Below are 27,653 nucleotides of genomic sequence, written 5' to 3'. Positions count from 1 at the left end.
AGTTAAATAATCTTAACAGTTCAAACTCTGTTCAATTAAACCAGTTAATTTGACTATTTGTCTAAAAAGTATGAATCGATGAGTGAAAAGTCTAAGTTATAAACTTTCAATCAATGGTAATATCATATATAACGGTTTGTTTCTCCTCTCAAACAGACCTATCATATTTAAATTAAATACCTTCAACCAATGATAATTTCGGAGGAAACATTTTGCTACTACTATTACAGCCACCATAATAGATATTTGACTTCTAATTACTACGTACATATACGACCATTGGGAGTGTGAGGAGTATACTACTTTCGAGTGTACATATGAAAAAATTGGAGCGATACAGATACAGAGAAGATTAGCACGGCCCCTGCGCAAGGATGACACGCACAATCCTGAAGCGTTCCTCTGTTTTGTGGGAAATCTCTAACTTCACTCAATTCCAGGAAAAAAGTGGAATATTACTAACAGTTCAATCTCTGTTCAATTAAACCAGTTAATTTGACTATTTGTCTAAAAAGTATGAATCGATGAGTGAAAATTCCAAGTTATAAACTTTCAATTGATGGTATTATCTTATATAACGGTTTGTTTCTCCTCTTAAACAGACATATCGTATTTAAATTAAATACCTTCAACCAATGGTAATTTCGGAGAAAACATTTTGCTACTACTATTACAGCCACCATAATAGAAATTTGACTTCTAATTACTACGTACATATACGACCACTGGGAGTGTGTGAAGTGTATAACTTTCGAGTGTACATATGAAAAAATTGGAACGATACAGAAAAGATTAGCATGGCCCCTGCGCAAGGGTGACACGCACAATCGTGAAGCGTTCCTCTATTTGGTGGGAAATCTCTAATTTTAATAAATTTTACGAAAAAAGTGGAATATTACTAACAGTTCAATCTCTGTTCAATTAAACCAGTTAATTTGACTATTTGTCTAAAAAGTATGAATCGATGAGTGAAAATTCCAAGTTATAAATTTGACTATTTGTTTAAAAAGTATGAATCGATGAGTAAAAATCCCAAGTTATAAACTTTCAATCGATGGTAATATCATATATACCGGTTTTTGCTTCTCCTCTTAAACAGACATATCGTATTTAAATTAAATACCTTCAACCAATGGTCATTTTGAAGGAAACGTTTTGCTACTACTATTACAGCCACCATAATAGATATTTGACTTTTAATTAGTGCGTACATATACGACCACTGGGAAGGTGTGGAGTGTACTACTTTCGAGTGTACGTATGAAAATAATGGAACGATACAGAAAAGATTAGCATGGCCCCTGCGCAAGGATGACACGCACAATCGTGAAGCGTTCCTCTGTTTTGTGGGAAATCTCTAATTTTAATAAATTTTACGAAAAAAGTTAAATAATCTTAACAGTTCAAACACTGTTCAATTAAACCAGTTAATTTGACTATTTGTCTAAAAAGTATGAATCGATGAGTGAAAAGTCTAAGTTATAAACTTTCAATTAATGGTAATATCATATATAACGGTTTGTTTCTCCTCTTAAACAGACATATCGTATTTAAATTGAATACCTTCAACCAATGGTAATTTCGGAGGAAACATTTTGCTACTACTATTACAGCCACCATAATAGATATTTGACTTCTAATTACTACGTACATACACGACCACTGGGAGTGTGTGTAGTGTACTACTTTCGAGTGTACATATGAAAAAATTGGAACGATACAGAGAAGATTAGCATGACCCCTGCGCAAGGATGACACGCACAATCGTGAAGCGTTCCTCTATTTTTTGGGAAATCTCTAATTTTAATAAATTTTACGAAAAAAGTTAAATAATCTTAACAGTTCAAACTCTGTTCAATTAAACCAGTTAATTTGACTATTTGTCTAAAAAGTATGAATCGATGAGTGAAAAGCCTAAGTTATAAACTTTCAATCAATGGTAATATCATATATAACGGTTTGTTTCTCCTCTTAAACAGACCTATCGTATTTAAATGAAATACCTTCAACCAATGGTCATTTCGGAGGAAACATTTTGCTACTACTATTACAGCCACCATAATAGATCTTTGACTACTAATTACTACGTACATATACGACCACTGGGAGTGTGTGGAGTGTACTATTTTCGAGTGTACGTATGAAAAAATTGGGACGATACAGAAAAGATTAGCATGGCCCCTGCGCAAGGATGACACGCACAATCGTGAAGCGTTCCTCTTTTATTGGGGAAATCTCTAATTTCAATAAATTTTACGAAAAAAGTGAAATATTACTAACAGTTCAAACTCTGTTCAATTAAACCAGTTACTTTGACTTGACTGTTTGTCTAAAAATTATGAATCGATGAGTGAAAAGTCTAAGTTATAAACTTTCAATCAATGGTAATATCATATATAACGGTTTGTTTCTCTTCTTAAATAGACATATCGTATTTAAATTAAATACCTTCAACCAATGGTAATTTCGGATGAAACATTTTGCTACTACTATTACAGCCACCATAATAGATATTTGACTTCTAATTACTATATACATATACGACCACTGGGAGTGTGTGGAGTGTATTACTTTCGAGTGTACATATGAAAAAATTGGAACGATACAGAGAAGATTAGCATGGCCCCTGCGCAAGGATGACACGCACAATCGTGAAGCGTTCCTCTGTTTTGTGGAAAATCTTTAATTTCACTCAATTTCAGGAAAAAAGTGGAATATTACTAACAGTTCAATCTCTGTTTAATTACACCGGTGAATTTGACTATTTGTCTAAAAAGTATGAATCGATGAGTAAAAATCCCAAGTTATAAACTTTCAATCGACGGTAATATCATATATACCGGTTTTTGCTTCTCCTCTTAAACAGACATATCGTATTTAAATTAAATACCTTCAACCAATGGTCATTTCGAAGGAAACGTTTTGCTACTACTATTACAGCCACCATAATAGATATTTGACTTCTAATAACTACGTACATATACGACCACTGGGAGTGTGTTGAGTGTACTACTTTCGAGTGTACGTATGAAGAAAATGGAACGATACACAGAAGATTAGCATGGCCCCTGGGCAAGGATGGCACGCACAATCGTGAAGCGTTCCTCTATTTTGTGGGAAATCTCTAATTTCACTCAATTTCAGGAAAAAAGTGGAATATTACTAACAGTTCAATCTCTGTTTAATTACATCAGTGAATTTGACTATTTGTCTAAAAAGTATGAATTGATGAGAAAAAAGCATAAATTATAAACTTTCCATCGATGGTAATATCATATATACCGATTTGTTTCTCCTCTTAAACAGACATATCGTATTTAAATAAAATACCTTCAACCAATGGTAATTTCGGTGGAAACATTTTGCTACTACTATTACAGCCACCATAATAGATATTTGTCTTCTAATTACTACGCACATATACGACCACTGGGAGTGTGTGGAGTGTACTACTTTTGAGTGTACATAGGAAAAAATTGGAGCAATACTGAGAAGATTAGCATGGCCCCTGCGCAAGGATGACACGCACAATCGTGAAGCCTTCCTCTATTTTGTGGGAAATCTCTAATTTTAATAAATTTTACGAAAAAAGTGGAATATTAGTAACAGTTCAATCACTGTTCAATTACACCAGTTAATTTGACTATTTGTCTAAAAAGTATGAATCGATGAGTGAAAATTCCGAGTTATAAACTTTCAATCGATGGTAATATCATATATAACGGTTTGTTTCTTTAAACAGACATATCGTATTTAAATTAAATACCTTCAACCAATGGTAATTTCGGAGTAAACATTTTGCTACTACTATTACAGCCACCATAATAGATATTTGACTTCTAATTACTACGTACATATACGACCACTGGAAGTGTGTGGAGTGTACTACTTTCGAGTGTACTTATGAAAAAAATGGAACGATACAGGGAAGATTAGCATGGCCCCTGGGCAAGGATGGCACGCACAATCGCGGCGCGTTCCTCTATTTTGTGGGAAATCTCTAATTTCACTCAATTTCAGGAAAAAAGTGGAATATTACTAAGAGTGTTCAATCTCTGTTTAATTACACCAGTGAGTTTGACTATTTGTCCAAAAAGTATGAATTGTTGAATAAAAAGCCCAAATTATAAACTTTCAGTCGATGGTAATATCATATATACCGGTTTGTTTCTCCTCTTAAACAGACATATCGTATTTAAATTAAATACCTTCAACCAATGGTAATTTCGGAGGAAACATTTTGCTACTACTAATACAGCCACCATAATAGATATTTGACTTCTAATTACTACGTACATATACGACCACTGGGAGTGTGTGGAGTGTACTACATTCGAGTGTACGTATGAAAAAATTGGGACGATACAGAAAAGATTAGCATGGCCCCTGCGCAAGGATGACTCGCACAATCGTGAAGCGTTCCTTTTTTTTTGGGGAAATCACTAATTTCAATAAATTTTACGAAAAAAGTGAAATATTACTAACAGTTCAAACTTTGTTCAATTAAACCAGTTAATTTGACTATTTGTCTAAAAAGTATGAATCGATGAGTGAAAAGTCTAAGTTATAAACTTTCAATCAATGGTAATATCATATATAACGGTTTGTTTCTCCTCTTAAACAGACATATCGTATTTAAATTAAATACCTTCAACCAATGGTAATTTCGGATGAAACATTTTGCTACTACTATTACAGCCACCATAATAGATATTTGACTTCTAATTACTACATACATATACGACCACTGGGAGTGTGTGGAGTGTACTAATTTCGAGTGTACGTATGAAGAAAATGGAACGATACACAGAAGATTAGCATGGCCCCTGGGCAAGGATGGCACGCACAATCGTGAAGCGTTCCTCTATTTTGTGGGAAATCTCTAATTTCACTCAATTTCAGGAAAAAAGTGGAATATTACTAACAGTTCAATCTCTGTTTAATTACATCAGTGAATTTGACTATTTGTCTAAAAAGTATGAATTGATGAGAAAAAAGCATAAATTATAAACTTTCAATCGACGGTAATATCATATATACCGGTTTTTGCTTCTCCTCTTAAACAGACATATCGTATTTAAATTAAATACCTTCAACCAATGGTCATTTCGAAGGAAACGTTTTGCTACTACTATTACAGCCACCATAATAGATATTTGACTTCTAATAACTACGTACATATACGACCACTGGGAGTGTGTGGAGTGTACTACTTTCGAGTGTACGTATGAAGAAAATGGAACGATACACAGAAGATTAGCATGGCCCCTGGGCAAGGATGGCACGCACAATCGTGTAGCGTTCCTCTATTTTGTGGGAAATCTCTAATTTCACTCAATTTCAGGAAAAAAGTGGAATATTACTAACAGTTCAATCACTGTTCAATTACACCAGTTAATTTGACTATTTGTCTAAAAAGTATGAATCGATGAGTGAAAATTCCAAGTTATAAACTTTCAATCGATGGTTATATCATATATAACGGTTTGTTTCTTTAAACAGACATATCGTATTTAAATTAAATACCTTCAACCAATGGTAATTTCGGAGTAAACATTTTGCTACTACTATTACAGCCACCATAATAGATATTTGACTTCTAATTACTACGTACATATACGACCACTGGAAGTGTGTGGAGTGTACTACTTTTGAGTGTACTTATGAAAAAAATGGAACGATACAGGGAAGATTAGCATGGCCCCTGGGCAAGGATGGCACGCACAATCGCGGCGCGTTCCTCTATTTTGTGGGAAATCTCTAATTTCACTCAATTTCAGGAAAAAAGTGGAATATTACTAAGAGTGTTCAATCTCTGTTTAATTACACCAGTGAGTTTGACTATTTGTCCAAAAAGTATGAATTGTTGAATAAAAAGCCCAAATTATAAACTTTCAGTCGATGGTAATATTATATATACCGGTTTGTTTCTCCTCTTAAACAGACATATCGTATTTAAATTAAATACCTTCAACCAATGGTAATTTCGGAGGAAACATTTTGCTACTACTAATACAGCCACCATAATAGATATTTGACTTCTAATTACTACGTACATATACGACCACTGGGAGTGTGTGGAGTGTACTACATTCGAGTGTACGTATGAAAAAATTGGGACGATACAGAAAAGATTAGCATGGCCCCTGCGCAAGGATGACACGCACAATCGTGAAGCGTTCCTTTTTTTTGGGGAAATCTCTAATTTCAATAAATTTTACGAAAAAAGTGAAATATTACTAACAGTTCAAACTTTGTTCAATTAAACCAGTTAATTTGACTATTTGTCTGAAAAGTATGAATCGATGAGTGAAAAGTCTAAGTTATAAACTTTCAATCAATGGTAATATCATATATAACGGTTTGTTTCCCCTCTTAAACAGACATATCGTATTTAAATTAAATACCTTCAACCAATGGTAATTTCGGATGAAACATTTTGCTACTACTATTACAGCCACCATAATAGATATTTGACTTCTAATTACTACATACATATACGACCACTGGGAGTGTGTGGAGTGTACTACTTTCGAGTGTACATATGAAAAAATTGGAACGATACAGAGAAGATTAGCATGGCCCCTGCGCAAGGATGACACGCACAATCGTGAAGCGTTCCTCTGTTTTGTGGGAAATCTTTAATTTCACTCAATTTCAGGAAAAAAGTGGAATATTACTAACAGTTCAATCTCTGTTTAATTACACCGGTGAATTTGACTATTTGTCTAAAAATTATGAATCGATGAGTAAAAATCCCAAGTTATAAACTTTCAATCGACGGTAATATCATATATACCGGTTTTTGCTTCTCCTCTTAAACAGACATATCGTATTTAAATTATATACCTTCAACCAAGGGTCATTTCGAAGGAAACGTTTTGCTACTACTATTACAGCCACCATAATAGATATTTGACTTCTAATAACTACGTACATATACGACCACTGGGAGTGTGTGGAGTGTACTACTTTCGAGTGTACGTATGAAGAAAATGGAACGATACACAGAAGATTAGCATGGCCCCTGGGCAAGGATGGCACGCACAATCGTGAAGCGTTCCTCTATTTTGTGGGAAATCTCTAATTTCACTCAATTTCAGGAAAAAAGTGGAATATTACTAACAGTTCAATCTCTGTTTAATTATCAGTGAATTTGACTATTTGTCTAAAAAGTATGAATTGATGCGAAAAAAGCCTAAATTATAAACTTTCCATCGATGGTAATATCATATATACCGATTTGTTTCTCCTCTTAAACAGACATATCGTATTTAAATAAAATACCTTCAACCAATGGTAATTTCGGTGGAAACATTTTGCTACTACTATTACAGCCACCATAATAGATATTTGACTTCTAATTACTACGTACATATACGACTACTGGAAGTGTGTGAAATGTACTACTTTCGAGTGTACATATGAAAAAATTAGAACGATACAGAGAAGATTAGCATGGCCCCTGCGCAAGGATGACACGCACAATCGTGAAGCGTTCCTCGATTTTGTGGGAAATCTCTAATTTTAATAAATTTTACAAAAAAAGTGGAATATTACTAACAGTTCAATCTCTTTTCAATTAAACCAGTTAATTTGACTATTTGTCTAAAAAGTATGAATCGATGAGTGGAAATTCCAAGTTATAAACTTTCAATCGATGGTAATATCATATATAACGGTTTGTTTCCCCTCTTAAACAGACATATCGTATTTAAATTAAATACCTTCAACCAATGGTAATTTCGGAGAAAACATTTTGCTACTACTATTACAGCCACCATAATAGATATTTGACTTCTAATTACTACGTACATATACCACCACTGGAAGTGTGTGGAGTGTACTACTTTCGAGTGTACTTATGAAAAAAATGGAACGATACAGGGAAGATTAGCATGGCCCCTGGGCAAGGATGGCACGCACAATCGCGGCGCGTTCCTCTGTTTTGTGGGAAATCTCTAATTTCACTCAATTTCAGGAAAAAAGTGGAATATTACTAAGAGTGTTCAATCTCTGTTTAATTACACCAGTGAATTCGACTATTTGTCCAAAAAGTATGAATTGTTGAATAAAAATCCCAAATTATAAACTTTCAATCGATGGTAATATCATATATACCGGTTTGTTTCTCCTCTTAAACAGACATATCGTATTTAAATTAAATAACTTCAACCAATGGTAATTTCGGAGGAAACATTTTGCTACTACTAATACAGCCACCATAATAGATATTTGACTTCTAATTACTACGTACATATACGACCACTGGGAGTGTGTGGAGTGTACTCCATTCGAGTGTACATATGAAAAAAATTGGGACAATACAGAAAAGATTAGCATGGCCCCTGCGCAAGGATGACACGCACAATCGTGAAGCGTTCCTCTTTTTTTGGGGAAATCTCTAATTTCAATAAATTTTACGAAAAAAGTGAAATATTACTAACAGTTCAAACTTTGTTCAATTAAACCAGTTAATTTGACTATTTGTCTAAAAAGTATGAATCGATGAGTGAAAAGTCTAAGTTATAAACTTTCTATCAATGGTAATATCATATATAACGGTTTGTTTCTCCTCTTAAACAGACATATCGTATTTAAATTAATTACCTTCAACCAATGGTAATTTCGGATGGAACATTTCGCTACTACTATTACAGCCACAATAATAGATATTTGACTTCTAATTACTACATACATATACGACCACTGGGAGTGTGTGGAGTGTACTACTTTCGAGTGTACATATGAAAAAATTGGAACGATACAGAGAAGATTAGCATGGCCCCTGCGCAAGGATGACACGCACAATCGTGAAGCGTTCCTCTGTTTTGTGGGTAATCTTTAATTTCACTCAATTTCAGGAAAAAAGTGGAATATTACTAACAGTTCAATCTCTGTTTAATTACACCGGTGAATTTGACTATTTGTCTAAAAAGTATGAATCGATGAGTAAAAATCCCAAGTTATAAACTTTCAATCGACGGTAATATCATATATACCGGTTTTTGCTTCTCCTTTTAAACAGACATATCGTATTTAAATTAAATACCTTCAACCAATGGTCATTTCAAAGGAAACGTTTTGCTACTACTATTACAGCCACCATAATAGATATTTGACTTCTAATTACTACGTAAATATACGACCACTGGGAGTGTGTGGAGTGTACTACTTTCGAGTGTACGTATGAAGAAAATGGAACGATACACAGAAGAATAGCATGGCCCCTGGGCAAGGATGGCACGCACAATCGAGAAGCGTTCCTCTATTTTGTGGGAAATCTCTAATTTTAATAAATTTTACAAAAAAAGTGGAATATTACTAACAGTTCAATCGCTTTTCAATTAAACCAGTTAATTTGACTATTTGTCTAAAAAGTATGAATCGATGAGTGAAAATTCCAAGTTATAAACTTTCAATCGATGGTAATATCATATATAACGGTTTGTTTCCCCTCTTAAACAAACATATCGTATTTAAATTAAATACCTTCAACCAATGGTAATTTCGGAGGAAACATTTTGCTACTGCTATTACAGCCACCATAATAGATATTTGACTTCTAATTACTACGTACATATACGACCACTGGAAGTGTGTGGAGTGTACTACTTTCGAGTGTACTTAAGAAAAAAATGGAACGATACAGGGAAGATTAGCATGGCCCCTGGGCAAGGATGGCACGCACAATCGCGGCGCGTTCCTCTATTTTGTGGGAAATCTCTAATTTCACTCAATTTCAGGAAAAAAGTGGAATATTACTAAGAGTGTTCAATCTCTGTTTAATTACACCAGTGAATTCGACTATTTGTCCAAAAAGTATGAATTGTTGAATAAAAAGCCCAAATTATAAACTTACAATCGATGGTAATATCATATATACCGGTTTGTTTCTCCTCTTAAACAGACATATCGTATTTAAATTAAATACCTTCAACCAATGGTAATTTCGGAGGAAACATTTTGCTACTACTAATACAGCCACCATAATAGATATTTGACTTCTAATTACTACATACATATACGACCGCTGGGAGTGTGTGGAGTGTACTACATTCGAGTGTACATATGAAAAAATTGGGACGATACAGAAAAGATTAGCATGGCCCCTGCGCAAGGATGACACGCACAATCGTGAAGCGTTCCTCTTTTTTGGGGGAAATCTCTAATTTCAATAAATTTTACGAAAAAAGTGAAATATTACTAACAGTTCAAACTTTGTTCAATTAAACCAGTTAATTTGACTATTTGTCTAAAAAGTATGAATAGATGAGTGAAAAGTCTAAGTTATAAACTTTCAATCAATGGTAATATCATATATAACGGTTTGTTTCTACTCTTAAACAGACCTATCGTATTTAAATTAAATACCTTCAACCAATGATAATTTCGGAGGAAACATTTTGCTACTACTATTACAGCCACCATAATAGATTATTGACTTCTAATTACTACCTACATATACGACCATTGGGAGTGTGTGGAGTATACTACTTTCGAGTGTACATATGAAAAAATTGGAGCGATACAGAGAAGATTAGAACGGCCCCTGCGCAAGGATGACACGCACAATCGTGAAGCGTTCCTCTGTTTTGTGGGTAATCTTTAATTTCACTCAATTTCAGGAAAAAAGTGGAATATTACTAACAGTTCAATCTCTGTTTAATTACACCGGTGAATTTGACTATTTGTCTAAAAAGTATGAATCGATGAGTAAAAATCCCAAGTTATAAACTTTCAATCGACGGTAATATCATATATACCGGTTTTTGCTTCTCCTTTTAAACAGACATATCGTATTTAAATTAAATACCTTCAACCAATGGTCATTTCAAAGGAAACGTTTTGCTACTACTATTACAGCCACCATAATAGATATTTGACTTCTAATTACTACGTAAATATACGACCACTGGGAGTGTGTGGAGTGTACTACTTTCGAGTGTACGTATGAAGAAAATGGAACGATACACAGAAGAATAGCATGGCCCCTGGGCAAGGATGGCACGCACAATCGAGAAGCGTTCCTCTATTTTGTGGGAAATCTCTAATTTTAATAAATTTTACAAAAAAAGTGGAATATTACTAACAGTTCAATCGCTTTTCAATTAAACCAGTTAATTTGACTATTTGTCTAAAAAGTATGAATCGATGAGTGAAAATTCCAAGTTATAAACTTTCAATCGATGGTAATATCATATATAACGGTTTGTTTCCCCTCTTAAACAGACATATCGTATTTAAATTAAATACCTTCAACCAATGGTAATTTCGGAGGAAACATTTTGCTACTGCTATTACAGCCACCATAATAGATATTTGACTTCTAATTACTACGTACATATACGACCACTGGAAGTGTGTGGAGTGTACTACTTTCGAGTGTACTTAAGAAAAAAATGGAACGATACAGGGAAGATTAGCATGGCCCCTGGGCAAGGATGGCACGCACAATCGCGGCGCGTTCCTCTATTTTGTGGGAAATCTCTAATTTCACTCAATTTCAGGAAAAAAGTGGAATATTACTAAGAGTGTTCAATCTCTGTTTAATTACACCAGTGAATTCGACTATTTGTCCAAAAAGTATGAATTGTTGAATAAAAAGCCCAAATTATAAGCTTACAATCGATGGTAATATCATATATACCGGTTTGTTTCTCCTCTTAAACAGACATATCGTATTTAAATTAAATACCTTCAACCAATGGTAATTTCGGAGGAAACATTTTGCTACTACTAATACAGCCACCATAATAGATATTTGACTTCTAATTACTACATACATATACGACCGCTGGGAGTGTGTGGAGTGTACTACATTCGAGTGTACATATGAAAAAATTGGGACGATACAGAAAAGATTAGCGTGGCCCCTGCGCAAGGATGACACGCACAATCGTGAAGCGTTCCTCTTTTTTGGGGGAAATCTCTAATTTCAATAAATTTTACGAAAAAAGTGAAATATTACTAACAGTTCAAACTTTGTTCAATTAAACCAGTTAATTTGACTATTTGTCTAAAAAGTATGAATAGATGAGTGAAAAGTCTAAGTTATAAACTTTCAATCAATGGTAATATCATATATAACGGTTTGTTTCTACTCTAAAAACAGACCTATCGTATTTAAATTAAATACCTTCAACCAATGATAATTTCGGAGGAAACATTTTGCTACTACTATTACAGCCACCATAATAGATTATTGACTTCTAATTACTACGTACATATACGACCATTGGGAGTGTGTGGAGTATACTACTTTCGAGTGTACATATGAAAAAATTGGAGCGATACAGAGAAGATTAGAACGGCCCCTGCGCAAGGATGACACGCACAATCCTGAAGCGTTCCTCTGTTTTGTGGGAAATCTCTAATTTCACTCAATTTCAGGAAAAAAGTGGAATATTACTAACAGTTCAATCTCTGTTCAATTAAACCAGTTAATTTGACTATTTGTCTAAAAAGTATGAATCGATGAGTGAAAATTCCAAGTTATAAACTTTCAATCGATGGTATTATCTTATATAACGGTTTGTTTCTCCTCTTAATTAGACATATCGTGTTTAAATTAAATACCTTCAACCAATGGTAATTTCGGAGAAAACATTTTGCTACTACTATTACAGCCACCATAGTAGATATTTGACTTCTAATTACTACGTACATATACAACCACTGGGAGTGTGTGAAGTGTACTACTTTCGAGTGTACATATGAAAATAATGGAACGATACAGAGAAGATTAGCATGGCCCCTGGGCAAGGATGGCACGCACAATCATGAAGCGTTCCTCTATTTTGTGGGAAATGTCTAATTTCACTCAATTTCGGGAAAAAAGTGGAATATTACTAACAGTTCAATCCCTGTTTAACTACATCAGTGAATTTGACTATTTGTCTAAAAAGTATGAATTGATGAGAAAAAAAGCCCAAATTATAAACTTTCAATCGATGGTAATATCATATATACCGATATGTTTCTCCTCTTAAACAGACATATCGTATTTAAATGAAATACCTTCAACCAATGGTCATTTCGGAGGAAACATTTTGCTACTACTATTACAGCCACCATAATAGATCTTTGACTACTAATTACTACGTACATATACGACCACTGGGAGTGTGTGGAGTGTACTATTTTCGAGTGTACGTATGAAAAAATTGGGATGATACAGAAAAGATTAGCATGGCCCCTGCGCAAGGATGACACGCACAATCGTGAAGCGTTCCTCTTTTATTGGGGAAATCTCTAATTTCAATAAATTTTACGAAAAAAGTGAAATATTACTAACAGTTCAAACTCTTTTCGATTAAACCAGTTACTTTGACTGTTTGTCTAAAAATTATGAATCGATGAGTGAAAAGTCTAAGTTATAAACTTTCAATCAATGGTAATATCATATATAACGGTTTGTTTCTCTTCTTAAACGGACATATCGTATTTAAATTAAATACCTTCAACCAATGGTAATTTCGGATGAAACATTTTGCTACTACTATTACAGCCACCATAATAGATATTTGACTTCTAATTACTATATACATATACGACCACTGGGAGTGTGTGGAGTGTACTACTTTCGAGTGTACATATGAAAAAATTGGAACGATACAGAGAAGATTAGCATGGCCCCTGCGCAAGGATGACACGCACAATCGTGAAGCGTTCCTCTGTTTTGTGGAAAATCTTTAATTTCACTCAATTTCAGGAAAAAAGTGGAATATTACTAACAGTTCAATCTCTGTTTAATTACACCGGTGAATTTGACTATTTGTCTAAAAAGTATGAATCGATGAGTAAAAATCCCAAGTTATAAACTTTCAATCGACGGTAATATCATATATACCGGTTTTTGCTTCTCCTCTTAAACAGACATATCGTATTTAAATTAAATACCTTCAACCAATGGTCATTTCGAAGGAAACGTTTTGCTACTACTATTACAGCCACCATAATAGATATTTGACTTCTAATAACTACGTACATATACGACCACTGGGAGTGTGTGGAGTGTACTACTTTCGAGTGTACGTATGAAGAAAATGGAACGATACACAGAAGATTAGCATGGCCCCTGGGCAAGGATGGCACGCACAATCGTGAAGCGTTCCTCTATTTTGTGGGAAATCTCTAATTTCACTCAATTTCAGGAAAAAAGTGGAATATTACTAACAGTTCAATCTCTGTTTAATTACATCAGTGAATTTGACTATTTGTCTAAAAAGTATGAATTGATGAGAAAAAAGCATAAATTATAAACTTTCCATCGATGGTAATATCATATATACCGATTTGTTTCTCCTCTTAAACAGACATATCGTATTTAAATAAAATACCTTCAACCAATGGTAATTTCGGTGGAAACATTTTGCTACTACTATTACAGCCACCATAATAGATATTTGACTTCTAATTACTACGCACATATACGACCACTGGGAGTGTGTGGAGTGTACTACTTTTGAGTGTACATAGGAAAAAATTGGAACAATACTGAGAAGATTAGCATGGCCCCTGCGCAAGGATGACACGCACAATCGTGAAGCCTTCCTCTATTTTGTGGGAAATCTCTAATTTTAATAAATTTTACGAAAAAAGTGGAATATTACTAACAGTTCAATCACTGTTCAATTACACCAGTTAATTTGACTATTTGTCTAAAAAGTATGAATCGATGAGTGAAAATTCCAAGTTATAAACTTTCAATCGATGGTAATATCATATATAACGGTTTGTTTCTTTAAACAGACATATCGTATTTAAATTAAATACCTTCAACCAATGGTAATTTCGGAGTAAACATTTTGCTACTACTATTACAGCCACCATAATAGATATTTGACTTCTAATTACTACGTACATATACGACCACTGGAAGTGTGTGGAGTGTACTACTTTCGAGTGTACTTATGAAAAAAATGGAACGATACAGGGAAGATTAGCATGGCCCCTGGGCAAGGATGGCACGCACAATCGCGGCGCGTTCCCCTATTTTGTGGGAAATCTCTAATTTCACTCAATTTCAGGAAAAAAGTGGAATATTACTAAGAGTGTTCAATCTCTGTTTAATTACACCAGTGAGTTTGACTATTTGTCCAAAAAGTATGAATTGTTGAATAAAAAGCCCAAATTATAAACTTTCAGTCGATGGTAATATCATATATACCGGTTTGTTTCTCCTCTTAAACAGACATATCGTATTTAAATTAAATACCTTCAACCAATGGTAATTTCGGAGGAAACATTTTGCTACTACTAATACAGCCACCATAATAGATATTTGACTTCTAATTACTACGTACATATTCGACCACTGGGAGTGTGTGGAGTGTACTACATTCGAGTGTACGTATGAAAAAATTGGGACGATACAGAAAAGATTAGCATGGCCCCTGCGCAAGGATGACACGCACAATCGTGAAGCGTTCCTTTTTTTTGGGGGAAATCTCTAATTTCAATAAATTTTACGAAAAAAGTGAAATATTACTAACAGTTCAAACTTTGTTCAATTAAACCAGTTAATTTGACTATTTGTCTAAAAAGTATGAATCGATGAGTGAAAAGTCTAAGTTATAAACTTTCAATCAATGGTAATTTCGGATGAAACATTTTGCTACTACTATTACAGCCACCATAATAGATATTTGACTTCTAATTACTACATACATATACGACCACTGGGAGTGTGTGGAGTGTACTACTTTCGAGTGTACGTATGAAGAAAATGGAACGATACACAGAAGATTAGCATGGCCCCTGGGCAAGGATGGCACGCACAATCGTGAAGCGTTCCCCTATTTTGTGGGAAATCTCTAATTTCACTCAATTTCAGGAAAAAAGTGAAATATTACTAACAGTTCAATCTCTGTTTAATTACATCAGTGAATTTGACTATTTGTCTAAAAAGTATGAATTGATGAGAAAAAAGCATAAATTATAAACTTTCAATCGACGGTAATATCATATATACCGGTTTTTGCTTCTCCTCTTAAACAGACATATCGTATTTAAATTAAATACCTTCAACCAATGGTCATTTCGAAGGAAACGTTTTGCTACTACTATTACAGCCACCATAATAGATATTTGACTTCTAATAACTACGTACATATACGACCACTGGGAGTGTGTGGAGTGTACTACTTTCGAGTGTACGTATGAAGAAAATAGAACGATACACAGAAGATTAGCATGGCCCCTGGGCAAGGATGGCACGCACAATCGTGAAGCGTTCCTCTATTTTGTGGGAAATCTCTAATTTCACTCAATTTCAGGAAAAAAGTGGAATATTACTAACAGTTCAATCTCTGTTTAATTACATCAGTGAATTTGACTATTTGTCTAAAAAGTATGAATTGATGAGAAAAAAGCATAAATTATAAACTTTCCATCGATGGTAATATCATATATACCGATTTGTTTCTCCTCTTAAACAGACATATCGTATTTAAATAAAATACCTTCAACCAATGGTAATTTCGGTGGAAACATTTTGCTACTACTATTACAGCCACCATAATAGATATTTGACTTCTAATTACTACGCACATATACGACCACTGGGAGTGTGTGGAGTGTACTACTTTTGAGTGTACATAGGAAAAAATTGGAACAATACTGAGAAGATTAGCATGGCCCCTGCGCAAGGATGACACGCACAATCGTGAAGCCTTCCTCTATTTTGTGGGAAATCTCTAATTTTAATAAATTTTACGAAAAAAGTGGAATATTACTAACAGTTCAATCACTGTTCAATTACACCAGTTAATTTGACTATTTGTCTAAAAAGTATGAATCGATGAGTGAAAATTCCAAGTTATAAACTTTCAATCGATGGTAATATCATATATAACGGTTTGTTTCTTTAAACAGACATATCGTATTTAAATTAAATACCTTCAACCAATGGTAATTTCGGAGTAAACATTTTGCTACTACTATTACAGCCACCATAATAGATATTTGACTTCTAATTACTACGTACATATACGACCACTGGAAGTGTGTGGAGTGTACTACTTTCGAGTGTACTTATGAAAAAAATGGAACGATACAGGGAAGATTAGCATGGCCCCTGGGCAAGGATGGCACGCACAATCGCGGCGCGTTCCCCTATTTTGTGGGAAATCTCTAATTTCACTCAATTTCAGGAAAAAAGTGGAATATTACTAAGAGTGTTCAATCTCTGTTTAATTACACCAGTGAGTTTGACTATTTGTCCAAAAAGTATGAATTGTTGAATAAAAAGCCCAAATTATAAACTTTCAGTCGATGGTAATATCATATATACCGGTTTGTTTCTCCTCTTAAACAGACATATCGTATTTAAATTAAATACCTTCAACCAATGGTAATTTCGGAGGAAACATTTTGCTACTACTAATACAGCCACCATAATAGATATTTGACTTCTAATTACTACGTACATATACGACCACTGGGAGTGTGTGGAGTGTACTACATTCGAGTGTACGTATGAAAAAATTGGGACGATACAGAAAAGATTAGCATGGCCCCTGCGCAAGGATGACACGCACAATCGTGAAGCGTTCCTTTTTTTTTGGGGAAATCTCTAATTTCAATAAATTTTACGAAAAAAGTGAAATATTACTAACAGTTCAAACTTTGTTCAATTAAACCAGTTAATTTGACTATTTGTCTAAAAAGTATGAATCGATGAGTGAAAAGTCTAAGTTATAAACTTTCAATCAATGGTAATTTCGGATGAAACATTTTGCTACTACTATTACAGCCACCATAATAGATATTTGACTTCTAATTACTACATACATATACGACCACTGGGAGTGTGTGGAGTGTACTACTTTCGAGTGTACGTATGAAGAAAATGGAACGATACACAGAAGATTAGCATGGCCCCTGGGCAAGGATGGCACGCACAATCGTGAAGCGTTCCCCTATTTTGTGGGAAATCTCTAATTTCACTCAATTTCAGGAAAAAAGTGGAATATTACTAACAGTTCAATCTCTGTTTAATTACATCAGTGAATTTGACTATTTGTCTAAAAAGTATGAATTGATGAGAAAAAAGCATAAATTATAAACTTTCAATCGACGGTAATATCATATATACCGGTTTTTGCTTCTCCTCTTAAACAGACATATCGTATTTAAATTAAATACCTTCAACCAATGCTCATTTCGAAGGAAACGTTTTGCTACTACTATTACAGCCACCATAATAGATATTTGACTTCTAATAACTACGTACATATACGACCACTGGGAGTGTGTGGAGTGTACTACTTTCGAGTGTACGTATGAAGAAAATGGAACGATACACAGAAGATTAGCATGGCCCCTGGGCAAGGATGGCACGCACAATCGTGTAGCGTTCCTCTATTTTGTGGGAAATCTCTAATTTCACTCAATTTCAGGAAAAAAGTGGAATATTACTAACAGTTCAATCTCTGTTTAATTACATCAGTGAATTTGACTATTTGTCTAAAAAGTATGAATTGATGAGAAAAAAGCATAAATTATAAACTTTCAATCGATGGTAATATCATATATACCGATTTGTTTCTCCTCTTAAACAGACATATCGTATTTAAATAAAATACCTTCAACCAATGGTAATTTCGGTGGAAACATTTTGCTACTACTATTACAGCCACCATAATAGATATTTGACTTCTAATTACTACGCACATATACGACCACTGGGAGTGTGTGGAGTGTACTACTTTTGAGTGTACATAGGAAAAAATTGGAGCAATACTGAGAAGATTAGCATGGCCCCTGCGCAAGGATGACACGCACAATCGTGAAGCCTTCCTCTATTTTGTGGGAAATCTCTAATTTTAATAAATTTTACGAAAAAAGTGGAATATTACTAACAGTTCAATCACTGTTCAATTACACCAGTTAATTTGACTATTTGTCTAAAAAGTATGAATCGATGAGTGAAAATTCCAAGTTATAAACTTTCAATCGATGGTAATATCATATATAACGGTTTGTTTCTTTAAACAGACATATCGTATTTAAATTAAATACCTTCAACCAATGGTAATTTCGGAGTAAACATTTTGCTACTACTATTACAGCCACCATAATAGATATTTGACTTCTAATTACTACGTACATATACGACCACTGGAAGTGTGTGGAGTGTACTACTTTCGAGTGTACTTATGAAAAAAATGGAACGATACAGGGAAGATTAGCATGGCCCCTGGGCAAGGATGGCACGCACAATCGCGGCGCGTTCCCCTATTTTGTGGGAAATCTCTAATTTCACTCAATTTCAGGAAAAAAGTGGAATATTACTAAGAGTGTTCAATCTCTGTTTAATTACACCAGTGAGTTTGACTATTTGTCCAAAAAGTATGAATTGTTGAATAAAAAGCCCAAATTATAAACTTTCAGTCGATGGTAATATCATATATACCGGTTTGTTTCTCCTCTTAAACAGACATATCGTATTTAAATTAAATACCTTCAACCAATGGTAATTTCGGAGGAAACATTTTGCTACTACTAATACAGCCACCATAATAGATATTTGACTTCTAATTACTACGTACATATACGACCACTGGGAGTGTGTGGAGTGTACTACATTCGAGTGTACGTATGAAAAAATTGGGACGATACAGAAAAGATTAGCATGGCCCCTGCGCAAGGATGACACGCACAATCGTGAAGCGTTCCTTTTTTTTTGGGGAAATCTCTAATTTCAATAAATTTTACGAAAAAAGTGAAATATTACTAACAGTTCAAACTTTGTTCAATTAAACCAGTTAATTTGACTATTTGTCTAAAAAGTATGAATCGATGAGTGAAAAGTCTAAGTTATAAACTTTCAATCAATGGTAATATCATATATAACGGTTTGTTTCTCCTCTTAAACAGACATATCGTATTTAAATTAAATACCTTCAACCAATGGTAATTTCGGATGAAACATTTTGCTACTACTATTACAGCCACCATAATAGATATTTGACTTCTAATTACTACATACATATACGACCACTGGGAGTGTGTGGAGTGTACTACTTTCGAGTGTACGTATGAAGAAAATGGAACGATACACAGAAGATTAGCATGGCCACTGGGCAAGGATGGCACGCACAATCGTGAAGCGTTCCCCTATTTTGTGGGAAATCTCTAATTTCACTCAATTTCAGGAAAAAAGTGGAATATTACTAACAGTTCAATCTCTGTTTAATTACATCAGTGAATTTGACTATTTGTCTAAAAAGTATGAATTGATGAGAAAAAAGCATAAATTATAAACTTTCAATCGACGGTAATATCATATATACCGGTTTTTGCTTCTCCTCTTAAACAGACATATCGTATTTAAATTAAATACCTTCAACCAATGCTCATTTCGAAGGAAACGTTTTGCTACTACTATTACAGCCACCATAATAGATATTTGACTTCTAATAACTACGTACATATACGACCACTGGGAGTGTGTGGAGTGTACTACTTTCGAGTGTACGTATGAAGAAAATGGAACGATACACAGAAGATTAGCATGGCCCCTGGGCAAGGATGGCACGCACAATCGTGTAGCGTTCCTCTATTTTGTGGGAAATCTCTAATTTCACTCAATTTCAGGAAAAAAGTGGAATATTACTAACAGTTCAATCTCTGTTTAATTACATCAGTGAATTTGACTATTTGTCTAAAAAGTATGAATTGATGAGAAAAAAGCATAAATTATAAACTTTCAATCGATGGTAATATCATATATACCGATTTGTTTCTCCTCTTAAACAGACATATCGTATTTAAATAAAATACCTTCAACCAATGGTAATTTCGGTGGAAACATTTTGCTACTACTATAACAGCCACCATAATAGATATTTGACTTCTAATTACTACGCACATATACGACCACTGGGAGTGTGTGGAGTGTACTACTTTTGAGTGTACATAGGAAAAAATTGGAGCAATACTGAGAAGATTAGCATGGCCCCTGCGCAAGGATGACACGCACAATCGTGAAGCCTTCCTCTATTTTGTGGGAAATCTCTAATTTTAATAAATTTTACGAAAAAAGTGGAATATTACTAACAGTTCAATCACTGTTCAATTACACCAGTTAATTTGACTATTTGTCTAAAAAGTATGAATCGATGAGTGAAAATTCCAAGTTATAAACTTTCAATCGATGGTAATATCATATATAACGGTTTGTTTCTTTAAACAGACATATCGTATTTAAATTAAATACCTTCAACCAATGGTAATTTCGGAGTAAACATTTTGCTACTACTATTACAGCCACCATAATAGATATTTGACTTCTAATTACTACGTACATATACGACCACTGGAAGTGTGTGGAGTGTACTACTTTTGAGTGTACTTATGAAAAAAATGGAACGATACAGGGAAGATTAGCATGGCCCCTGGGCAAGGATGGCACGCACAATCGCGGCGCGTTCCTCTATTTTGTGGGAAATCTCTAATTTCACTCAATTTCAGGAAAAAAGTGGAATATTACTAAGAGTGTTCAATCTCTGTTTAATTACACCAGTGAGTTTGACTATTTGTCCAAAAAGTATGAATTGTTGAATAAAAAGCCCAAATTATAAACTTTCAGTCGATGGTAATATCATATATACCGGTTTGTTTCTCCTCTTAAACAGACATATCGTATTTAAATTAAATACCTTCAACCAATGGTAATTTCGGAGGAAACATTTTGCTACTACTAATACAGCCACCATAATAGATATTTGACTTCTAATTACTACGTACATATACGACCACTGGGAGTGTGTGGAGTGTACTACATTCGAGTGTACGTATGAAAAAATTGGGACGATACAGAAAAGATTAGCATGGCCCCTGCTATGACACGCACAATCGTGAAGCGTTCCTTTTTTTTTTGGGGAAATCTCTAATTTCAATAAATTTTACGAAAAAAGTGAAATATTACTAACAGTTCAAACTTTGTTCAATTAAACCAGTTAATTTGACTATTTGTCTAAAAAGTATGAATCGATGAGTGAAAAGTCTAAGTTATAAACTTTCAATCAATGGTAATATCATATATAACGGTTTGTTTCCCCTCTTAAACAGACATATCGTATTTAAATTAAATACCTTCAACCAATGGTAATTTCGGATGAAACATTTTGCTACTACTATTACAGCCACCATAACAGATATTTGCCTTCTAATTACTACATACATATACGACCACTGGGAGTGTGTGGAGTGTACTACTTTCGAGTGTACATATGAAAAAATTGGAAGGAAACAGAGAAGATTAGCATGGCCCCTGCGCAAGGATGACACGCACAATCGTGAAGCGTTCCTCTGTTTTGTGGGAAATCTTTAATTTCACTCAATTTCAGGAAAAAAGTGGAATATTACTAACAGTTCAATCTCTGTTTAATTACACCGGTGAATTTGACTATTTGTCTAAAAATTATGAATCGATGAGTAAAAATCCCAAGTTATAAACTTTCAATCGACGGTAATATCATATATACCGGTTTTTGCTTCTCCTCTTAAACAGACATATCGTATTTAAATTATATACCTTCAACCAATGGTCATTTCGAAGGAAACGTTTTATTACTACTATTACAGCCACCATAATAGATATTTGACTTCTAATAACTACGTACATATACGACCACTGGGAGTGTGTGGAGTGTACTACTTTCGAGTGTACGTATGAAGAAAATGGAACGATACACAGAAGATTAGCATGGCCCCTGGGCAAGGATGGCACGCACAATCGAGAAGCGTTCCTCTAATTTGTGGGAAATCTCTAATTTTAATAAATTTTACAAAAAAAGTGGAATATTACTAACAGTTCAATCTCTGTTCAATTAAACCAGTTAATTTGACTATTTGTCTAAAAAGTATGAATCGATGAGTGAAAATTCCAAGTTATAAACTTTCAATCGATGGTAATATCATATATAACGGGTTGTTTCCCCTCTTAAACAGACATATCGTATTTAAATTAAATACCTTCAACCAATGGTAATTTCGGAGGAATCATTTTGCTACTACTATTACAGCCACCATAATAGATATTTGACTTCTAATTACTACGTACATATACGACCACTGGAAGTGTGTGGAGTGTACTACTTTCGAGTGTACTTATGAAAAAAATGGAACGATACAGGGAAGATTAGCATGGCCCCTGGTCAAGGATGGCACGCCCAATCGCGGCGCGTTCCTCTATTTGGTGGGAAATCTCTAATTTCACTCAATTTCAGGAAAAAAGTGGAATATTACTAAGAGTGTTCAATCTCTGTTTAATTACACCAGTGAATTCGACTATTTGTCCAAAAAGTATGAATTGTTGAATAAAAAGCCCAAATTATAAACTTACAATCGATGGTAATATCATATATACCGGTTTGTTTCTCCTCTTAAACAGACATATCGTATTTAAATTAAATACCTTCAACCAATGGTAATTTCGGAGGAAACATTTTGCTACTACTAATACAGCCACCATAATAGATATTTGACTTCTAATAACTACGTACATATACGACCGCTGGGAGTGTGTGGAGTGTACTACATTCGAATGTACATATGAAAAAATTGGGACGATACAGAAAAGATTAGCATGGCCCCTGCGCAAGGATGACACGCACAATCGTGAAGCGTTCCTCTTTTTTTGGGGAAATCTCTAATTTCAATAAATTTTACGAAAAAAGTGAAATATTACTAACAGTTCAAACTTTGTTCAATTAAACCAGTTAATTTGACTATTTGTCTAAAAAGTATGAATCGATGAGTGAAAAGTCTAAGTTATAAACTTTCAATCAATGGTAATATCATATATAACGGTTTGTTTCTCCTCTTAAACAGACATATCGTATTTAAATTAAATACCTTCAACCAATGGTAATTTCGGATGAAATATTTTGCTACTACTTTTACAGCCACCATAATAGATATTTGACTTCTAATTACTACGTACATATACGACCACTTGGAGTGTGTGTAGTGTACTACTTTTGAGTGTACATATGAAAAAATTGGAACGATACAGAGAAGATTAGCATGGCCCCTGCGCAAGGATGACACGCACAATCGTGAAGCGTTCCTCTATTTTGTGGGAAATCTCTAATTTTAATAAATTTTACAAAAAAAGTGGAATATTACTAACAGTTCAATCTCTTTTCAATTAAACCAGTTGATTTGACTATTTGTCTAAAAAGTATGAATCGATGAGTGAAAATTCCAAGTTATAAACTTTCAATCGATGGTAATATCATATATAACGGTTTGTTTCCCCTCTTAAACAGACATATCGTATTTAAATTAAATACCTTCAACCAATGGTAATTTCGGAGGAAACATTTTGCTACTACTATTACAGCCACCATAATAGATATTCGACTTCTAATTACTACGTACATATACGACCACTGGAAGTGTGTGGAGTGTACTACTTTCGAGTGTACTTATAAAAAAAATGGAACGATACAGGGAAGATTAGCATGGCCCCTGGGCAAGGATGGCACGCACAATCGCGGCGCGTTCCTCTATTTTGTGGGAAATCTCTAATTTCACTCAATTCCAGGAAAAAAGTGGAATATTACTAAGAGTGTTCAATCTCTGTTTAATTACACCAGTGAATTCGACTATTTGTCCAAAAAGTATGAATTGTTGAATAAAAAGTCCAAATTATAAACTTTCAATCGATGGTAATATCATATATACCGGTTTGTTTCTTCTCTTAAACAGACATATTGTATTTAAATTAAATACCTTCAACCAATGGTAATTTCGGAGGAAACATTTTGCTACTACTAATACAGCCACCATAATAGATATTTGACTTCTAATTACTACGTACATATACGACCACTGGGAGTGTGTGAAGTGTACTACTTTCGAGTGTACATATGAAAAAATTGGAACGATACAGAGAAGATTAGCATGGCCCCTGCGCAAGGATGACACGCACAATCGTGAAGCGTTCCTCTATTTTGTGGGAAATCTCTAATTTTAATAAATTTTACAAAAAAAGTGGAATATTACTAACAGTTCAATCTCTTTTCAATTAAACCAGTTGATTTGACTATTTGTCTAAAAAGTATGAATCGATGAGTGAAAATTCCAAATTATAAACTTTCAATCGATGGTAATATCATATATACCGGTTTGTTTCTTCTCTTAAACAGACATATTGTATTTAAATTAAATACCTTCAACCAATGGTAATTTCGGAGGAAACATTTTGCTACTACTATTACAGCCACCATAATAGATATTTGACTTTTAATTACTACGTACATATACGACCACTCGGAGTGTGTGGAGTGTACTACTTTCGAGTGTACATATGAAAAAAATTGAGCGATACAGAGAAGATTAGCATGTCCCCTGCGCAAGGATGACACGCACAATCGTGAAGCGCTCCTCTTTTTTGTGGGAAATCTCTAATTTCACTCAATTTCAGGAAAAAAGTGGAATATTATTAAGAGTGTTCAATCTCTGTTTAATTACACCAGTGAATTCGACTATTTGTCCAAAAAGTATGAATTGTTGAATAAAAAGCCCAAATTATAAACTTTCAATCAATGGTAATATCATATATAACGGTTTGTTTCCCCTCTTAAACAGACATATCGTATTTAAATTAAATACCTTCAACCAATGGTAATTTCGGATGAAACATTTTGCTACTACTATTACAGCCACCATAATAGATATTTGCCTTCTAATTACTACATAGATATACGACCACTGGGAGTGTGTGGAGTGTACTACTTTCGAGTGTACATATGAAAAAATTGGAACGATACAGAGAAGATTAGCATGGCCCCTGCGCAAGGATGACACGCACAATCGTGAAGCGTTCCTCTGTTTTGTGGGAAATCTTTAATTTCACTCAATTTCAGGAAAAAAGTGGAATATTACTAACAGTTCAATCTCTGTTTAATTACACCGGTTAATTTGACTATTTGTCTAAAAATTATGAATCGATGAGTAAAAATCCCAAGTTATAAACTTTCAATCGACGGTAATATCATATATACCGGTTTTTGCTTCTCCTCTTAAACAGACATATCGTATTTAAATTATATACCTTCAACCAATGGTCATTTCGAAGGAAACGTTTTATTACTACTATTACAGCCACCATAATAGATATTTGACTTCTAATAACTACGTACATATACGACTACTGGGAGTGTGTGGAGTGTACTACTTTCGAGTGTACGTATGAAGAAAGTGGAACGATACACAGAAGATTAGCATGGCCCCTGGGCAAGGATGGCACGCACAATCGAGAAGCGTTCCTCTAATTTGTGGGAAATCTCTAATTTTAATAAATTTTACAAAAAAAGTGGAATATTACTAACAGTTCAATCTCTGTTCAATTAAACCAGTTAATTTGACTATTTGTCTAAAAAGTATGAATCGATGAGTGAAAATTCCAAGTTATAAACTTTCAATCGATGGTAATATCATATATAACGGTTTGTTTCTCCTCTTAAACAGACATATCGTATTTAAATTAAATACCTTCAACCAATGGTAATTTCGGAGGAATCATTTTGCTACTACTATTACAGCCACCATAATAGATATTTGACTTCTAATTACTACGTACATATACGACCACTGGAAGTGTGTGGAGTGTACTACTTTCGAGTGTACTTATGAAAAAAATGGAACGATATAGGGAAGATTAGCATGGCCCCTGTTCAAGGATGGCACGCACAATCGCGGCGCGTTCCTCTATTTGGTGGGAAATCTCTAATTTCACTCAATTTCAGGAAAAAAGTGGAATTTTACTAAGAGTGTTCAATCTCTGTTTAATTACACCAGTGAATTCGACTATTTGTCCAAAAAGTATGAATTGTTGAATAAAAAGCCCAAATTATAAACTTACAATCGATGGTAATATCATATATACCGGTTTGTTTCTCCTCTTAAACAGACATATCGTATTTAAATTAAATACCTTCAACCAATGGTAATTTCGGAGGAAACATTTTGCTACTACTAATACAGCCACCATAATAGATATTTGACTTCTAATTACTACGTACATATACGACCGCTGGGAGTGTGTGGAGTGTACTACATTCGAGTGTACATATGAAAAAATTGGGACGATACAGAAAAGATTAGCATGGCCCCTGCGCAAGGATGACACGCACAATCGTGAAGCGTTCCTCTTTTTTTGGGGAAATCTCTAATTTCAATAAATTTTACGAAAAAAGTGAAATATTACTAACAGTTCAAACTTTGTTCAATTAAACCAGTTAATTTGACTATTTGTCTAAAAAGTATGAATCGATGAGTGAAAAGTCTAAGTTATAAACTTTCAATCAATGGTAATATCATATATAACGGTTTGTTTCTCCTCTTAAACAGACATATCGTATTTAAATTAAATACCTTCAACCAATGGTAATTTCGGATGAAATATTTTGCTACTACTTTTACAGCCACCATAATAGATATTTGACTTCTAATTACTACGTACATATACGACCACTTGGAGTGTGTGTAGTGTACTACTTTTGAGTGTACATATGAAAAAATTGGAACGATACAGAGAAGATTAGCATGGCCCCTGCGCAAGGATGGCACGCACAATCGTGAAGCGTTCCTCTATTTTGTGGGAAATCTCTAATTTTAATAAATTTTACAAA

At 34.1% G+C, this 27,653-nt stretch overlaps 62 non-coding genes and 1 pseudogene across 62 annotated transcripts; all 63 read left to right on the top strand.

The window, feature by feature from the left end:
* The first annotated feature begins 294 nt into the window (after window positions 1-294).
* Window positions 295-409, top strand: LOC144430376 (U6 spliceosomal RNA; annotated as a pseudogene).
* Window positions 410-742: 333 nt separating this feature from the next.
* LOC144429879 (U6 spliceosomal RNA) lies at window positions 743-849 on the top strand. Its single transcript, XR_013479137.1, has one exon. It is a non-coding gene; the product is annotated as a U6 spliceosomal RNA (small nuclear RNA).
* Window positions 850-1,239: 390 nt separating this feature from the next.
* On the top strand, window positions 1,240-1,346 carry LOC144429908 (U6 spliceosomal RNA). Its single transcript, XR_013479162.1, has one exon. It is a non-coding gene; the product is annotated as a U6 spliceosomal RNA (small nuclear RNA).
* Window positions 1,347-1,679: 333 nt separating this feature from the next.
* Window positions 1,680-1,786, top strand: LOC144429595 (U6 spliceosomal RNA). The gene has a single exon (XR_013478892.1). It is a non-coding gene; the product is annotated as a U6 spliceosomal RNA (small nuclear RNA).
* A 333-nt stretch (window positions 1,787-2,119) lies between these two features.
* On the top strand, window positions 2,120-2,226 carry LOC144429823 (U6 spliceosomal RNA). Its single transcript, XR_013479093.1, has one exon. It is a non-coding gene; the product is annotated as a U6 spliceosomal RNA (small nuclear RNA).
* A 338-nt stretch (window positions 2,227-2,564) lies between these two features.
* On the top strand, window positions 2,565-2,671 carry LOC144429608 (U6 spliceosomal RNA). The gene has a single exon (XR_013478903.1). It is a non-coding gene; the product is annotated as a U6 spliceosomal RNA (small nuclear RNA).
* A 335-nt stretch (window positions 2,672-3,006) lies between these two features.
* On the top strand, window positions 3,007-3,113 carry LOC144430363 (U6 spliceosomal RNA). Its single transcript, XR_013479492.1, has one exon. It is a non-coding gene; the product is annotated as a U6 spliceosomal RNA (small nuclear RNA).
* Window positions 3,114-3,446: 333 nt separating this feature from the next.
* Window positions 3,447-3,553, top strand: LOC144429957 (U6 spliceosomal RNA). The gene has a single exon (XR_013479201.1). It is a non-coding gene; the product is annotated as a U6 spliceosomal RNA (small nuclear RNA).
* Window positions 3,554-3,882: 329 nt separating this feature from the next.
* Window positions 3,883-3,989, top strand: LOC144430401 (U6 spliceosomal RNA). The gene has a single exon (XR_013479523.1). It is a non-coding gene; the product is annotated as a U6 spliceosomal RNA (small nuclear RNA).
* Window positions 3,990-4,324: 335 nt separating this feature from the next.
* On the top strand, window positions 4,325-4,431 carry LOC144429765 (U6 spliceosomal RNA). The gene has a single exon (XR_013479065.1). It is a non-coding gene; the product is annotated as a U6 spliceosomal RNA (small nuclear RNA).
* A 333-nt stretch (window positions 4,432-4,764) lies between these two features.
* Window positions 4,765-4,871, top strand: LOC144430366 (U6 spliceosomal RNA). The gene has a single exon (XR_013479493.1). It is a non-coding gene; the product is annotated as a U6 spliceosomal RNA (small nuclear RNA).
* Window positions 4,872-5,206: 335 nt separating this feature from the next.
* LOC144430450 (U6 spliceosomal RNA) lies at window positions 5,207-5,313 on the top strand. Its single transcript, XR_013479546.1, has one exon. It is a non-coding gene; the product is annotated as a U6 spliceosomal RNA (small nuclear RNA).
* Window positions 5,314-5,642: 329 nt separating this feature from the next.
* LOC144430438 (U6 spliceosomal RNA) lies at window positions 5,643-5,749 on the top strand. Its single transcript, XR_013479541.1, has one exon. It is a non-coding gene; the product is annotated as a U6 spliceosomal RNA (small nuclear RNA).
* A 335-nt stretch (window positions 5,750-6,084) lies between these two features.
* Window positions 6,085-6,191, top strand: LOC144429689 (U6 spliceosomal RNA). The gene has a single exon (XR_013478981.1). It is a non-coding gene; the product is annotated as a U6 spliceosomal RNA (small nuclear RNA).
* Window positions 6,192-6,523: 332 nt separating this feature from the next.
* On the top strand, window positions 6,524-6,630 carry LOC144429554 (U6 spliceosomal RNA). Its single transcript, XR_013478844.1, has one exon. It is a non-coding gene; the product is annotated as a U6 spliceosomal RNA (small nuclear RNA).
* A 335-nt stretch (window positions 6,631-6,965) lies between these two features.
* On the top strand, window positions 6,966-7,072 carry LOC144430361 (U6 spliceosomal RNA). Its single transcript, XR_013479489.1, has one exon. It is a non-coding gene; the product is annotated as a U6 spliceosomal RNA (small nuclear RNA).
* Window positions 7,073-7,403: 331 nt separating this feature from the next.
* On the top strand, window positions 7,404-7,510 carry LOC144429626 (U6 spliceosomal RNA). Its single transcript, XR_013478923.1, has one exon. It is a non-coding gene; the product is annotated as a U6 spliceosomal RNA (small nuclear RNA).
* Window positions 7,511-7,843: 333 nt separating this feature from the next.
* On the top strand, window positions 7,844-7,950 carry LOC144430428 (U6 spliceosomal RNA). The gene has a single exon (XR_013479537.1). It is a non-coding gene; the product is annotated as a U6 spliceosomal RNA (small nuclear RNA).
* A 335-nt stretch (window positions 7,951-8,285) lies between these two features.
* On the top strand, window positions 8,286-8,393 carry LOC144429870 (U6 spliceosomal RNA). The gene has a single exon (XR_013479130.1). It is a non-coding gene; the product is annotated as a U6 spliceosomal RNA (small nuclear RNA).
* A 333-nt stretch (window positions 8,394-8,726) lies between these two features.
* On the top strand, window positions 8,727-8,833 carry LOC144429553 (U6 spliceosomal RNA). The gene has a single exon (XR_013478842.1). It is a non-coding gene; the product is annotated as a U6 spliceosomal RNA (small nuclear RNA).
* A 335-nt stretch (window positions 8,834-9,168) lies between these two features.
* On the top strand, window positions 9,169-9,275 carry LOC144430424 (U6 spliceosomal RNA). Its single transcript, XR_013479534.1, has one exon. It is a non-coding gene; the product is annotated as a U6 spliceosomal RNA (small nuclear RNA).
* Window positions 9,276-9,608: 333 nt separating this feature from the next.
* LOC144430456 (U6 spliceosomal RNA) lies at window positions 9,609-9,715 on the top strand. Its single transcript, XR_013479548.1, has one exon. It is a non-coding gene; the product is annotated as a U6 spliceosomal RNA (small nuclear RNA).
* A 335-nt stretch (window positions 9,716-10,050) lies between these two features.
* Window positions 10,051-10,157, top strand: LOC144429657 (U6 spliceosomal RNA). The gene has a single exon (XR_013478956.1). It is a non-coding gene; the product is annotated as a U6 spliceosomal RNA (small nuclear RNA).
* Window positions 10,158-10,488: 331 nt separating this feature from the next.
* Window positions 10,489-10,597, top strand: LOC144429901 (U6 spliceosomal RNA). Its single transcript, XR_013479157.1, has one exon. It is a non-coding gene; the product is annotated as a U6 spliceosomal RNA (small nuclear RNA).
* Window positions 10,598-10,932: 335 nt separating this feature from the next.
* LOC144430422 (U6 spliceosomal RNA) lies at window positions 10,933-11,039 on the top strand. Its single transcript, XR_013479531.1, has one exon. It is a non-coding gene; the product is annotated as a U6 spliceosomal RNA (small nuclear RNA).
* Window positions 11,040-11,372: 333 nt separating this feature from the next.
* Window positions 11,373-11,479, top strand: LOC144430453 (U6 spliceosomal RNA). The gene has a single exon (XR_013479547.1). It is a non-coding gene; the product is annotated as a U6 spliceosomal RNA (small nuclear RNA).
* A 335-nt stretch (window positions 11,480-11,814) lies between these two features.
* LOC144429865 (U6 spliceosomal RNA) lies at window positions 11,815-11,921 on the top strand. Its single transcript, XR_013479123.1, has one exon. It is a non-coding gene; the product is annotated as a U6 spliceosomal RNA (small nuclear RNA).
* Window positions 11,922-12,253: 332 nt separating this feature from the next.
* LOC144429963 (U6 spliceosomal RNA) lies at window positions 12,254-12,362 on the top strand. Its single transcript, XR_013479204.1, has one exon. It is a non-coding gene; the product is annotated as a U6 spliceosomal RNA (small nuclear RNA).
* A 333-nt stretch (window positions 12,363-12,695) lies between these two features.
* On the top strand, window positions 12,696-12,802 carry LOC144429929 (U6 spliceosomal RNA). The gene has a single exon (XR_013479180.1). It is a non-coding gene; the product is annotated as a U6 spliceosomal RNA (small nuclear RNA).
* Window positions 12,803-13,136: 334 nt separating this feature from the next.
* LOC144429883 (U6 spliceosomal RNA) lies at window positions 13,137-13,243 on the top strand. Its single transcript, XR_013479141.1, has one exon. It is a non-coding gene; the product is annotated as a U6 spliceosomal RNA (small nuclear RNA).
* Window positions 13,244-13,576: 333 nt separating this feature from the next.
* On the top strand, window positions 13,577-13,683 carry LOC144429548 (U6 spliceosomal RNA). Its single transcript, XR_013478840.1, has one exon. It is a non-coding gene; the product is annotated as a U6 spliceosomal RNA (small nuclear RNA).
* A 335-nt stretch (window positions 13,684-14,018) lies between these two features.
* LOC144430356 (U6 spliceosomal RNA) lies at window positions 14,019-14,125 on the top strand. Its single transcript, XR_013479485.1, has one exon. It is a non-coding gene; the product is annotated as a U6 spliceosomal RNA (small nuclear RNA).
* Window positions 14,126-14,458: 333 nt separating this feature from the next.
* On the top strand, window positions 14,459-14,565 carry LOC144429802 (U6 spliceosomal RNA). The gene has a single exon (XR_013479083.1). It is a non-coding gene; the product is annotated as a U6 spliceosomal RNA (small nuclear RNA).
* Window positions 14,566-14,894: 329 nt separating this feature from the next.
* Window positions 14,895-15,001, top strand: LOC144430396 (U6 spliceosomal RNA). The gene has a single exon (XR_013479521.1). It is a non-coding gene; the product is annotated as a U6 spliceosomal RNA (small nuclear RNA).
* A 335-nt stretch (window positions 15,002-15,336) lies between these two features.
* Window positions 15,337-15,443, top strand: LOC144429687 (U6 spliceosomal RNA). The gene has a single exon (XR_013478979.1). It is a non-coding gene; the product is annotated as a U6 spliceosomal RNA (small nuclear RNA).
* Window positions 15,444-15,700: 257 nt separating this feature from the next.
* LOC144430354 (U6 spliceosomal RNA) lies at window positions 15,701-15,807 on the top strand. Its single transcript, XR_013479482.1, has one exon. It is a non-coding gene; the product is annotated as a U6 spliceosomal RNA (small nuclear RNA).
* Window positions 15,808-16,142: 335 nt separating this feature from the next.
* On the top strand, window positions 16,143-16,249 carry LOC144430427 (U6 spliceosomal RNA). The gene has a single exon (XR_013479535.1). It is a non-coding gene; the product is annotated as a U6 spliceosomal RNA (small nuclear RNA).
* Window positions 16,250-16,582: 333 nt separating this feature from the next.
* LOC144429798 (U6 spliceosomal RNA) lies at window positions 16,583-16,689 on the top strand. The gene has a single exon (XR_013479080.1). It is a non-coding gene; the product is annotated as a U6 spliceosomal RNA (small nuclear RNA).
* A 329-nt stretch (window positions 16,690-17,018) lies between these two features.
* LOC144430391 (U6 spliceosomal RNA) lies at window positions 17,019-17,125 on the top strand. The gene has a single exon (XR_013479520.1). It is a non-coding gene; the product is annotated as a U6 spliceosomal RNA (small nuclear RNA).
* Window positions 17,126-17,460: 335 nt separating this feature from the next.
* Window positions 17,461-17,567, top strand: LOC144429686 (U6 spliceosomal RNA). The gene has a single exon (XR_013478978.1). It is a non-coding gene; the product is annotated as a U6 spliceosomal RNA (small nuclear RNA).
* Window positions 17,568-17,824: 257 nt separating this feature from the next.
* Window positions 17,825-17,931, top strand: LOC144430350 (U6 spliceosomal RNA). Its single transcript, XR_013479480.1, has one exon. It is a non-coding gene; the product is annotated as a U6 spliceosomal RNA (small nuclear RNA).
* Window positions 17,932-18,266: 335 nt separating this feature from the next.
* On the top strand, window positions 18,267-18,373 carry LOC144430447 (U6 spliceosomal RNA). Its single transcript, XR_013479545.1, has one exon. It is a non-coding gene; the product is annotated as a U6 spliceosomal RNA (small nuclear RNA).
* A 333-nt stretch (window positions 18,374-18,706) lies between these two features.
* LOC144429952 (U6 spliceosomal RNA) lies at window positions 18,707-18,813 on the top strand. Its single transcript, XR_013479196.1, has one exon. It is a non-coding gene; the product is annotated as a U6 spliceosomal RNA (small nuclear RNA).
* A 329-nt stretch (window positions 18,814-19,142) lies between these two features.
* Window positions 19,143-19,249, top strand: LOC144430388 (U6 spliceosomal RNA). The gene has a single exon (XR_013479517.1). It is a non-coding gene; the product is annotated as a U6 spliceosomal RNA (small nuclear RNA).
* Window positions 19,250-19,584: 335 nt separating this feature from the next.
* LOC144429685 (U6 spliceosomal RNA) lies at window positions 19,585-19,691 on the top strand. The gene has a single exon (XR_013478977.1). It is a non-coding gene; the product is annotated as a U6 spliceosomal RNA (small nuclear RNA).
* Window positions 19,692-20,024: 333 nt separating this feature from the next.
* On the top strand, window positions 20,025-20,131 carry LOC144430459 (U6 spliceosomal RNA). Its single transcript, XR_013479549.1, has one exon. It is a non-coding gene; the product is annotated as a U6 spliceosomal RNA (small nuclear RNA).
* Window positions 20,132-20,466: 335 nt separating this feature from the next.
* On the top strand, window positions 20,467-20,573 carry LOC144430444 (U6 spliceosomal RNA). Its single transcript, XR_013479543.1, has one exon. It is a non-coding gene; the product is annotated as a U6 spliceosomal RNA (small nuclear RNA).
* Window positions 20,574-20,906: 333 nt separating this feature from the next.
* LOC144429951 (U6 spliceosomal RNA) lies at window positions 20,907-21,013 on the top strand. Its single transcript, XR_013479195.1, has one exon. It is a non-coding gene; the product is annotated as a U6 spliceosomal RNA (small nuclear RNA).
* A 329-nt stretch (window positions 21,014-21,342) lies between these two features.
* LOC144430434 (U6 spliceosomal RNA) lies at window positions 21,343-21,449 on the top strand. The gene has a single exon (XR_013479540.1). It is a non-coding gene; the product is annotated as a U6 spliceosomal RNA (small nuclear RNA).
* A 335-nt stretch (window positions 21,450-21,784) lies between these two features.
* LOC144430491 (U6 spliceosomal RNA) lies at window positions 21,785-21,886 on the top strand. The gene has a single exon (XR_013479566.1). It is a non-coding gene; the product is annotated as a U6 spliceosomal RNA (small nuclear RNA).
* Window positions 21,887-22,220: 334 nt separating this feature from the next.
* LOC144429673 (U6 spliceosomal RNA) lies at window positions 22,221-22,327 on the top strand. Its single transcript, XR_013478970.1, has one exon. It is a non-coding gene; the product is annotated as a U6 spliceosomal RNA (small nuclear RNA).
* Window positions 22,328-22,662: 335 nt separating this feature from the next.
* LOC144430372 (U6 spliceosomal RNA) lies at window positions 22,663-22,769 on the top strand. The gene has a single exon (XR_013479498.1). It is a non-coding gene; the product is annotated as a U6 spliceosomal RNA (small nuclear RNA).
* A 333-nt stretch (window positions 22,770-23,102) lies between these two features.
* On the top strand, window positions 23,103-23,209 carry LOC144430504 (U6 spliceosomal RNA). Its single transcript, XR_013479577.1, has one exon. It is a non-coding gene; the product is annotated as a U6 spliceosomal RNA (small nuclear RNA).
* A 335-nt stretch (window positions 23,210-23,544) lies between these two features.
* LOC144429672 (U6 spliceosomal RNA) lies at window positions 23,545-23,651 on the top strand. Its single transcript, XR_013478968.1, has one exon. It is a non-coding gene; the product is annotated as a U6 spliceosomal RNA (small nuclear RNA).
* Window positions 23,652-23,984: 333 nt separating this feature from the next.
* Window positions 23,985-24,091, top strand: LOC144429567 (U6 spliceosomal RNA). The gene has a single exon (XR_013478862.1). It is a non-coding gene; the product is annotated as a U6 spliceosomal RNA (small nuclear RNA).
* A 333-nt stretch (window positions 24,092-24,424) lies between these two features.
* Window positions 24,425-24,531, top strand: LOC144430415 (U6 spliceosomal RNA). The gene has a single exon (XR_013479529.1). It is a non-coding gene; the product is annotated as a U6 spliceosomal RNA (small nuclear RNA).
* Window positions 24,532-24,866: 335 nt separating this feature from the next.
* LOC144429518 (U6 spliceosomal RNA) lies at window positions 24,867-24,973 on the top strand. Its single transcript, XR_013478820.1, has one exon. It is a non-coding gene; the product is annotated as a U6 spliceosomal RNA (small nuclear RNA).
* Window positions 24,974-25,306: 333 nt separating this feature from the next.
* LOC144429851 (U6 spliceosomal RNA) lies at window positions 25,307-25,413 on the top strand. The gene has a single exon (XR_013479106.1). It is a non-coding gene; the product is annotated as a U6 spliceosomal RNA (small nuclear RNA).
* Window positions 25,414-25,748: 335 nt separating this feature from the next.
* Window positions 25,749-25,855, top strand: LOC144429544 (U6 spliceosomal RNA). The gene has a single exon (XR_013478838.1). It is a non-coding gene; the product is annotated as a U6 spliceosomal RNA (small nuclear RNA).
* A 335-nt stretch (window positions 25,856-26,190) lies between these two features.
* LOC144430374 (U6 spliceosomal RNA) lies at window positions 26,191-26,297 on the top strand. Its single transcript, XR_013479500.1, has one exon. It is a non-coding gene; the product is annotated as a U6 spliceosomal RNA (small nuclear RNA).
* Window positions 26,298-26,630: 333 nt separating this feature from the next.
* Window positions 26,631-26,737, top strand: LOC144430506 (U6 spliceosomal RNA). Its single transcript, XR_013479578.1, has one exon. It is a non-coding gene; the product is annotated as a U6 spliceosomal RNA (small nuclear RNA).
* A 335-nt stretch (window positions 26,738-27,072) lies between these two features.
* On the top strand, window positions 27,073-27,179 carry LOC144429655 (U6 spliceosomal RNA). The gene has a single exon (XR_013478954.1). It is a non-coding gene; the product is annotated as a U6 spliceosomal RNA (small nuclear RNA).
* A 333-nt stretch (window positions 27,180-27,512) lies between these two features.
* LOC144429624 (U6 spliceosomal RNA) lies at window positions 27,513-27,619 on the top strand. The gene has a single exon (XR_013478921.1). It is a non-coding gene; the product is annotated as a U6 spliceosomal RNA (small nuclear RNA).
* Window positions 27,620-27,653: the final 34 nt, after the last annotated feature.

This window comes from Styela clava, chromosome 1, assembly GCF_964204865.1.
Source record: "Styela clava chromosome 1, kaStyClav1.hap1.2, whole genome shotgun sequence".
NCBI lineage: Eukaryota > Metazoa > Chordata > Ascidiacea > Stolidobranchia > Styelidae > Styela > Styela clava.
This window is presented reverse-complemented; position numbering and strand designations above follow the sequence as displayed.